Genomic DNA, 11230 nt, shown 5'->3' on the forward strand with positions numbered 1-11230 from the left:
ATTTTTTGGTATAGCTCAAACAAGGCAATACTTTAACTAATTTAAAGAACTTCCGGTTTGAATTCGAGCCAGTTAATGAGAGGCAGTTAAACAAGGACATGCACAAACCTATTCAAAACATACTAAGTAGCGTTGAAACAGCCAACTTTGTCCTAGATAATAATTGGACACACCATAGAGATCCTTTGAAGTGATTTCTTCTTTGCTTTTGGGAGCTTTTGTCTTCAGGTAAATCAGCGTTTCACACATGCAGAGTACTACCAACTACCTATAACACTGTGATCATGCAACACATATCATTACGGTCACACATATTTCACTGTGGTCGCATATATATTCACATAGACCATTCTGCATTTACATAGCACTATTTTTTTTGCTTTGAGTTTCAAGTTCTTTTAAATATCAAGAGAGTATCATTAACACATTTTAATGACTTTACCCATGTATATTGTATGCTTGTTAATTGGTCGTTCATTGTTATGGTTTTCATTCAATAGCTGGAGAGACTTGTATAGATGTTGTTGATAATGTTCAGCAAACTCCTGATAGTCAGATCCTTGCTGATAGAACAGTAATTGTTCCACATCTCAACTTTACTTGTAATGGTAGGATAACCAACATCAGGGTTAGGATAGATAGTGCTACTGAGATACCTAATTATGATAACACTGGGACTAATTTTCCTTATATACAAGTATGGAGACAGTCACCAACTTCACAACTCAACTATAGTTTAGTTAATCAAGTTCAGATACAATTAAGGCATCTCAATACTCAGTCAACCCAAGCTAACATTCCACTTACTGGCAATAACAGAATACAATTTCTATCTGGAGATGTTATAGGATTTTATAATCCACCTGATTCTGGTTATGTCACTAGAGATATAGAAACACTTGGATATGTGTTCTATGTATTTGAGGGATCTAGTGCTTCATCACTTGATCTTAGTACTGGCATCATGTCTGATAGATGACAACCATTGATCCAGTTCACACTTGGTGAGTATGGTGACTGTCATAGTTGATGAGTATTATATGTAACTTCAATATCATATGTTAGTTATTCATCTATATGTATGTGCATCAGGGGCGGATTCAGGAGCTGGCAAGGGGAGGGGCACAAACAGGCTAAGTTGTAAGTAGTTGGGGAGAGCCAGATTCTCTTGTTAGTTGCTGCATTTTTGAAGCAGCAAATAATCACCTCTTAGCAGTGTCTCACTGTTGATCTTTGCCATTTTGGCCTTTACAGATGGTTGTAAAGTCTTAAAAGCTGTTTAAAAGGGTATTAATGTCTTTTAAAGTAGCAACACAATAATTATTTTTATAGGCGCTTAGTACACACAAAGGCGCTGGGTAACAATTTCACAGTTAGTTTTGACTGATTCGCTGTGAATTTGCAATAACAAATGTTAGTAAAATGTGCATATTTTGTGAGTTATAAATTGATTTTGAGTTTAGTATTAATCAAAAGTATTAGCTAGAGGCTAGCTATAGCTACTCCACAAAAGGGGGGCATTTGCCCCAAATGCCCATCCTGGATCTGCCATTGTGCACAATACCTTAATTAAAATGCCTTAACCATCTACTGTATTTAAATGTTTCACTTGTTTAGATATTCAGTGTAATAACCTCACAATACCATTCAATGGAGAGATAACATGTAGTTCTGGTAGTACTGGAGTGGGTTATGAGAGAGACACTTGTAATTTCACTTGTAACACTGGTTATGAGCTAACTGGTAGTGACACTAGGACCTGTCAGAGTAATGGGAGCTGGAGTGGTAATCACGTTGTGTGTAGAAGAGGTATGTTAGCACATCTTTATTAGACCTTAAGCTATGGCATGAGTAATACCATCAAGGTTCTCATGTGTGAGGCCTCCTATTCAGATTTGGGGAAGTTACTTCACGAAAGTAATATATTACATATTACATATTAGTTTTATATCAGTATAATACAGTTACGTATTACTTAGAATAAAGAGTACTATTACATATTAAGTTAATAACACTTAATAATATTAACTACAAATATTAAGTTACTAATTATATATTCATGCTAATTTACTTTTTTATTCAGACAGCTAAGTTAAAGTTAACATATAAACCACATGCAGTCGCATGATGCACATCAGTCACGTGTACATGCAACACCTGAGCACCATCATAGATGAAAGGTTAATGGATTAAGGTGATTAATTAATTAATAATAGAATGGATAATTGGCAGTAAAATCTGTTTATAATGCGTTACTTGTTCATCGTTCGTTACTCGTAGTATCACTCATTACATCGCAGTAAAATTACTCGTTACTTTTTGCTTCTAGCTACTCGTTATGTAATAACATTACTTTTTTTGTTACTAGTAACAAATTATAGTTTCCAAAAGTAACTTAAAGTTATATTGCTGCATTTCCAAAAGTAACACGTTATATTACTTAGAATCATGAATTGTAATATATATTATGTAACACGTTACCTCAGCTCTGCAGTCCTATTGCCTCTCTTCCTCTCCCACCTTACGCCACCATAACAACATAGTATGAAGCCCCATACACTGCATGATCAAGTTATTGTGATAAAAGTCTGCTAATATATAATTATTGTTACTTTGGGGGAAAGCTGGGGCAGTGGAGGATGTCATTAGGCTGTAGTCACATAATCCTTCTGCATCTAAAACCATCATAGAAATAACAATTATCATACAGATAGTCTTACTCCATTCAACATCAAACCTGCCTGTCTGCCTGCCTGCCTGCCTGCCTGCCTGCCTGCCTGCCTGCCTGCCTGCCTGCCTGCCTGCCTGCCTGCCTGCCTGCCTGCCTGCCTGCCTGCCTGCCTGCCTGCCTGCCTGCCTGCCTGCCTGCCTGCCTGCCTGCCTGCCTGCCTGCCTGCCTGCCTGCCTGCCTGCCTGCCTGCCTTTCCTGCCTTGCCGGCCTGCCCGTCTGCCCACCTGCCTGGCTGACTACAGTTGCAAGTCTAGAGGCCAAATGAAGCAGTGCATAGCGACCATTTTATGTCACAGCAACAAACTCACTCTCTAGTGGGATGTGCCTTTTGTAGTTCTGATGGATGTCTACCTTGTGTGCAGCAGCTAAGATGGGCTTATAAAATCATTACAATGGGTCACACCTGTTTAACAATCAGAACATGCTACCACACCACATGTATATTTTGTAGCTGTATATGCTCGAAAAATAGAAAGTATTAATTTAAAACTAAAGTTGAGTTCTAGTGATAAAAAGTAGTGAAGCAAGAAAATGGTGGCAGTTGTGAAAGGGAATACCTACTTAGCATTGTAGCAATGTGGGAAAATCCCTAAATTAGCGTGTTTTCACCATCTTTTCAATGTTTAAGTGAAATTGTCAATGTGAGATTTCCCACATATGTTCAACGGTTTTCCCTCATAGCTGACATCATTTCTTGTTTCACTACTTTTATCACTGGAACCCTACTTCATTTTTAAGTAATACTTTTTATTGAACTAGTATAATGTAATTGTTATGTGAATTTTCTTTTAGTAAGTACTATAGCTTACATGATCTCATGTGACACAGTTGTATGTGACTGGTCCTGGGATCTGGCAAAACTGCATGGTCTTATCACCCATGACAGCAGGTTCAATTTTCACCACAAACACAAGCTACATGGATAAACTATCAAATTTTGCTGTCAAAATCAGCCAAGTTTGAGTGGTCTGCTTTTTATGACCGCTTTTCACAGTGGCAAGTTGTATGGATGGTCTGAGGCTTTAATAAAGCCCTGGTCAACCTAGGGATGGCCATATGTGGCTGTACAGCTCCATGGTTGGTGTTGAATAAAGATCTGTGCTACTCAGCCAGGTTTGATACCTGAATGGTCCATAATTTTGTTCTGTATGCATTCCTATTTCATTTTGTACACAACGTCTTACCATGCCCTCCACCACTTACAAACCGCCCTTAATGGAGCATGCCTACCTCAAGTTAAAAACTATCTAAAATGGCAGGAAACTTAGCTTGGAAGGTAAGAAAATGTGTGAAAATTTGGTACAAGTAACTTCAACCACTGTCATATACTAAATACTTGAAACCAGCATTTCTTGATATGTTTGAATAGGCGATAAGACTGGTTTTCCTAGAGAGAGTCACAATTTAACAAGCTGCGTAGTTGGAATCAACACAATTAAATTAAGTGATGGATCATCACTTGAAGTACAAATTTATTCCCTACACTTTAGCCATGTTGGTTTATTACTAATTATAGTATGGGCTAATGTAGCAATTGAATTTGTACTTCAGGTGCAAATTCAATTACCTATATTGTAATGACCCTTATTAACTTGTTAAAAAATTTAAAATAAAAAAATCACGTGAGCTGGTAGCATTTTGGCGAGGGTCTGCTCGGCTTGTCCTACCAGACCCGGGAAAACCAGTTACCATGATTGTTCTAATAGTTTCTGACTCTACTTATGCTGTTGGAGGAGGCAGACGATATTAACAGAGGTCTACCGAGTGAGACTCGAGACGTGGTGGGCACTATTTTGGATCTCAAAGTCCTATGTCACAGTCAAGCCATAAAACTAAGAGAAAGTTCCAGGGTATATCCCCACCTACAATTAAGGCCAAAGGAGGTAAAACCAGTGAAGCGGACTGTCTTGTTTGCGAAGAACCGATTCTGGAAGCTGATGACCACTGTATAGGAGATGAAGCAGTGTTTTGTGAAGGTCATTGCCAGGGCTGGTTGCACAGAAAATGCGCAGAGGTCACCCACCCCACTTTCGACTGGCTCGGTGACTCTGATGCCGTCTATCTGTGTTCATATTGTATGTTAGGAAGTCAGAGCAATGAATTATCCAAGCTTTCAAATATCATAATTGTACTAAACTCTGCCTTCACTTCTCTGACTGGAACCATCAAGTCACTACAATCTTCTGTCACAAATCAACCATCAATGACTACTGATACCAACAATATATCACAATCAGAACCCACCGCTAGTAAGGTCAACAAAGTAGAAGATCAGGCTCAGGGAGACCGTAAGTACAATGTCGTTATTTATGGTGTAAATGAATGTGGTAAAGGTACCCCTAGACTTGAACGTCTAAAACATGATGTTGACAAGGTGACACAAATTGTAACAGCAGGAGAAAACAGCATCAGTCCATTATCATTACGTGATCTTTTTAGACTTGGAAAATGCTGTGATTCAACATCCAAACCACGACCAATACTAGTTAAACTGACCCGTACTTGTTTCTCTTTTATTGTCTAAAGCTAGATCGCTCCCAAAGAATATCCGTATAAAACCTGACATGACACAAGATGAACGATTGGTGGAGTCTCTTTTACTCAAAGAAAGATGGTCCCTAATTCAAACTCATGGAATTCAAACTCGTGGAATTGAGCGCAAAGCAATCAGAATCCGATACAATAAAATCTTTGTTCACAACAAACTTCACAGCCAAGTCATTAATTCTTCCTTTGTTCCTGCTCAGACCAAGTCTAGCGATACTGAAATGGAAGACTCTAACACCTGACTATCCCATGGAGTAGGTAACAGTCCTGTAAATAATATGAATGATTCTCTTAATATTGCTAATGGTGATATCAAACACTAATAATCACTATAACGTTGACAATCTGATTAGACTTACCCCACTTATTGACTCTAGCTCTCCCAAAACTCAATTAAAATTTACCAATGGTAAACTTCATGTACTTCTCTGGAATGCACGTAGCCTAAAAAAAATCAAAAAATCAATGCTTTTCAGTCATTTGTTTATTCTAATAATTTTGACATTATTGCAATAACAGAAACATGGCTCACTGATCACATTTACACGATTGAAATATTCCCATCCAGATACACTGTTATAAGAAGAGATCGTGATGGAAGAGGAGGTGGTGTGTTGCTTGCTCTTAAAGACTCATTTAACTTGACTCAGCTCCCCTCTCCAAATGAACTTGAAATAATATCTGTTGAGGTTGACTCTAGTTTTATTATTTGTCTCTTGTATCGTTCGCCAAACTCCTCGGACCAACACAATTCTTTAATGATATCCTATCTTACTTCATTAGACAGCACCAAGAATTTAATACTACTTGGAGATTTAAACTTACCTGGCATTGACTGGGATATCTACAGTGGTTCTTCCTCTTTGGCTGATGACCTAGCAGAATTTGCATTCAATCATAATTTAGTACAACACATCAGTGGCTTCACACATTCTGCTGGGAACACTTTAGACATAGTCTTATCCAATATTAACAGTCTCTATCATACTTATACATACTCAGCTTTACCATCTGGTCTTTCATCAGATCACTACATGATAACTCTCCTTATTGATCATTCCTCCAACAGACCTACAAGGGTTTACAAACAAAACTTTGATTAAAACAACACTTCCTGGGATGACATGAATGAGTTCTTCACCCAATACGACTTTGTCTTAGCACTAAACTCCAGCAACACCGAATTTATTTGGCTATTCCTTAAGACAGCAATTAACAGTGCGTTAAATCTGTTTGTACCAAAATTACCTGTTAAAGAATCTAATCAACCCAGATGGTTTAACCCAGCTATTCGTCATAAAATTAAGTGTCTCCGTACCTCCAAAAGACAACTTACAAGACACCCTACTACCAGGAAACGACTCAAAGTAACTAATTTACAAAACAAGCTACAACAGATGATAACAGAAGCCAAGGCTGATTATGAGACCAATCTTGCACTTAGATAAGATGCCCACATGAACAGCAACAAAATCTTTCAGTATATTTCTAGCATCAAGGGTCGAGAAAACTTTCCAGCCAACATGACTTACAATGATGACTGTGCATCCTCAGACTCGGATAAAGCTCAACGCTACTTTTATTTTATATTCTCCACATCTGATGACGTGCCAACAAATGAAACAGATTATCAGCCCAGATCTCCCATTTTACAAGACATTCATTTCTCTAATTCTGATGTCCTTGAACTGCTCACAACCCTGGATGTCAGTAAAGCATGTGGTATTGACAGCTTCAGTCCAAAAATTTTCAAGTATTGTGCCATACCATTACTTCAAGTGATTTGCCATCTTTTTCGTACAAGTTTATCATACAGCACCATACCCCAGGACTGGCGCACCCACTGTGTGATCCCCATATATAAATCTGGAGATAAGACTTCTGTGTCCAACTATAGACCCATTTCACTGTTGTGTATTCTCTCCAGCGTAATGGAAAGATTAGTGTACAACAATATTATTGATCATGTGCGGAAACTCTCCACTAACTGTCAATTTGGTTTTCTTCCCTAAAGATCTACATTACAACAACTGTTCGTATTTGCTAAAAAAGTTTTAGAGCCTAAATGTGAAGCTGATGTTGTGTATATGGATTTTCAAAAAGCATTCGATACTGTTTCTCACGGTCATCTTTTACAAAAACTATGGGCTGTTGAAATAACCGGAACAGTTTGGAAGTGGTTCCAAGCATATCTGAAGCAACGATACCAATGCGTCAAGGTTGGGGACTCGTTTTCAGATCTATGTAATGTTTTATCAGGAGTTCCCCAAGGAAGTGTCCTTGGACCCTTACTGTTTGTCATTTTCATCAATGATTTACCTGAACATATTCAATTCGCAATTCCCTTTATCTTTGCAGATGACACCAAGTGTTTATGTAAGATTAGATCTTCTGACAACACTGAGAAATTACAAACAGATATCAACAATGTCTTCATCTGGAGTACTAAATCAGAACTATTTTTTAATTATTCCAAATTCGTTCATCTTCGCTTTTGGGCCAAAGACTCATTAGACCATTCAATTTATAGCATTAATGGACATCCCATCCCTCATTTATCACACCACAAAGATCTTGAGCTAATATTCACATGTGACTTCAACTGGACGGCCCACTATTAATCTATTTCTGGAAAAGTTTATAAAACTTTAGGTCTTATCAGGAGAACTTTTAAAACCAATTGTATGGAAGCCAAGAAAAACTTGTACATCTCATTAGTAAGATCCCAACTAATCTACTGCTCACAAATGGAGACCGCAATTAATAAAAGACATAACATCACTAAAATGCATAGTGAAGAGCAACTAAGTATATTTTAAATGACTACACCTGTACCTATAAATCCAGACTGGAACAACTAAACCTCCTTAATGTACATCTATGAAATAAATGACCTTATGTTCTTAATAAAATCATTGAAATCACCATCAGACAACTTTGAAATCAGAGACCATATTACCTTTACCAGTAACTCTACTAGATCAGGGACAAATCACAAGCTAACCCATCCTAGAACAACATCAGCGGTACAGCGTCACTTTTATTTCAATAGAATCGTACGACTTTACGACTATCTCCCAGCTATTAACACTTCATTACCAACTAACACTATCAAACGCCAATTAATCCAACACCTATGGACTCATTTTTCCAATAATTTCAATTCTGATCGAGCCTGCACTTTTCACATCATGTCATTGTTGCTCCAGTGTGCCTATCTCCGCTAACTTCAATGAACTGTAACTATAATTCTGTAATTAACGGTAACTAAAATTGTTTGCTTTATTTATTTATTTATTTATTTTTCACCTTGAATGTCAGCACCTGTTGCTGGCATACCTTCAGCATGCAATTTTGATTTTTACTTGCACGCATGCTGTAAAGCTAAAAAAATAAAATCAATAAATAAAATTTTCCAAATGTGTTTCTGTATGTGAAAAACAGATTGTTATCCCAGCTTTAGCATGATTAAAAGTGTTGACTAAGGATAATTACAAACTTATCCTGGTAAATTAATCAAAGTTAAAATAAAGAAACTTGTTGAAAGAATTTCGAGTCAGCAGAGTTGCTCTGAGCACATGTCTGAGGTTGATTAAACAATACCACCAAGTTATCTTGAAAGAATAGTAAGGCTGATTCTTGATTGAATTTCTTTGGTTGGGAAACCAAACCTTTATAATTCTCATTATCAGTGTTACAAGGCATCACTGCAGTACTGTGCTACATGATTAATAACAATAACAGGATGATATCACAGATTACAGTTTATAAACCTATGGTCCTCCAGGGATGGGGGGAATAGTAGAGCGCCTAAACAACAAATGTTGATGAAATCATTCACTAAAGCACTGCATGTTCTGTGCTAGTTGAATAAGGTATACTATTATCAATTGAGATACAGTGCCACATCAAAATCATTGCCTTAGGGCATGTTGGAAACTTTTAAACTAGGTTATACACAAATTTCTAGTTCAGGAAACCATACATGTGCTTTAAAATCTTAGTTTTGCTTAAATAACATGAATATTTTTCAAATTGACATGTAGAATCTTTCAAAATGTGGTAAAATAAACTGTTTTTAAACACTGTGCCCTACCAAGCTACGTAAGTGTCTAGATCCCCTGCTATGCCTATACCATCCCTTGCTTGTCTATGTAGATGCAAAGTTTCAGCTTATAAAATTTTACTATTGGGTGCTTTTGTGGCTTCCCCGATACATTTTCTATTGGTTTCATTTGTCAGATTCTTGAGCATGATATGATTGGTAATTTAGCACCGTACCTAATATGAAATAGTACGAATCAGACAAATATTGTATCAAGTTTGGTGCTTTTATCAAAAAGAAATGATTTTTTTGCTTAGCCGGTCTACTAGAAGGGTTCTATGGGAAGAAATGTAGCTGAAAGAAGATAAAATGCTGTATATAGCCACATTGCTTTTCAATATTGGGGCATGGGAAATTGATCATACAGTATGGTAGTACTGAATATTAGCAATCATGGAGGTTTGAGTCTTTCTGGGCAAAAAAAAATCATCCAAAAACCAGCTTCACAATGCCATCCTTTTGCCTTGGCAGTATTGGTTAAGTATATATAACTAAGTCCAAAAGTGTCTTCAGTACAATCCTAAATTCTTTCAATAGATTGTTACAAAATTTTAAAAACATTTATTCAATGGAATTTTCTACTGACTGACTGCCTGATGCCCAAGCGTAACTCGATTATGGCTAAAGCTACAGGCTTGATCTTTTCACTGTTTGACGTCACTTCGTCCAAAGACATGCCCTTTTGGCATACCACTGTACATAATGCACGCACTATATGGACTTACCTTTGTCCTCCTTTGTGTCCCATTTCTTTTTGCTGACTGCCCAAGCAGTAGTATGATGCATAGCTTTCCTACATTTGTGAATGGGAATCATCCATATTTTCTGTGTTGACTGGATTTTGGTCTGTGTCAAATATGCGAGCATAATAAAAAGCAAAATAGGCTGGAGTGCTATATATACCAATGTAATGCTAGCATATTACGTGGAGTTTTCAACTACTCCTTTGTGTTAGTAGTATGATATTTGCTTTTTAATTGGTCATTCACTGTAATGGTTTTCATTCAATAGCTGGACTTACTTGTATAGATATTGTTGATAATGTTCAGCAAACTCCCAATAGTCAGATCATGGCTGATAGAACAGTAATTGTTCCACGTCTCAACTTTACTTGTAACGGTAGGATAACCAACATCAGAGTTAGGATAGATAATGCTACTGAGTTATTTCCTGATAACGCTGGGACTAATTTTCCTTATATACAAGTATGGAGACAGTCGCCAACTTCACAACTCAACTATAGTTTAGTTAATAAAGTTCAGATACAATCAGATCACCTCAATACTCAGTTAACCTACCTAGAAGCTATCATTCAACTTACTGGTAATAACAGAATACAATTTCTATCTGGAGATGTTATAGGATTTTATCATCCACCTGATTCTGGTTATGTCACTAGAGATATACAAACACCTGGATATGTGTTCTATGTATTCATTGGATCTAATGCTTCATCATTTGTGACCGGATTTCACAAAACCAGGCTTCCACACACACAAAATCAAACTTACGATTTTACCAGAAATGGATTGCTGGTCTAATACACTATCATATTTCACACTGTACTTCCTTCAGCACTGACAAGTCTGGTTTCTGTAGCAGCTTTCTTCTGACCCTGTCAAAGCCACGAGTGTGAGATTGGCACCATTAAATGACCACAGCTTTGTGATAATGGTGTGTAGTGAGCTGGGACTTCACAGAGAGCTCGCCAATAGTGTTCTCAGTCAATTTGGAGTAATTTGAGGGCCATGGAGGGCCATGGAGAGCCCAAACTTGGCCTCTGGATTGCAATCGTCTTCTTACTCCATTTTATACCCGTATATTAAGACCACCCTCCCACCCTATTA

The 11230-nt window shown here is 37.3% G+C and overlaps 1 long non-coding RNA gene across 1 annotated transcript; it reads left to right on the forward strand.

Annotated features, from left to right (window-relative positions):
• Positions 1-537: 537 nt before the first annotated feature.
• On the forward strand, positions 538-10807 carry LOC136257634 (uncharacterized). Its single transcript, XR_010702088.1, has 3 exons — positions 538-1004; positions 1618-1809; positions 10395-10807. It is a non-coding gene; the product is annotated as an uncharacterized lncRNA (long non-coding RNA).
• The last annotated feature ends 423 nt before the right edge of the window (positions 10808-11230 follow it).

The sequence above is a fragment of the Dysidea avara genome, chromosome 6 (assembly GCF_963678975.1).
Source record: "Dysidea avara chromosome 6, odDysAvar1.4, whole genome shotgun sequence".
Classification (NCBI taxonomy): Eukaryota; Metazoa; Porifera; class Demospongiae; order Dictyoceratida; family Dysideidae; genus Dysidea; species Dysidea avara.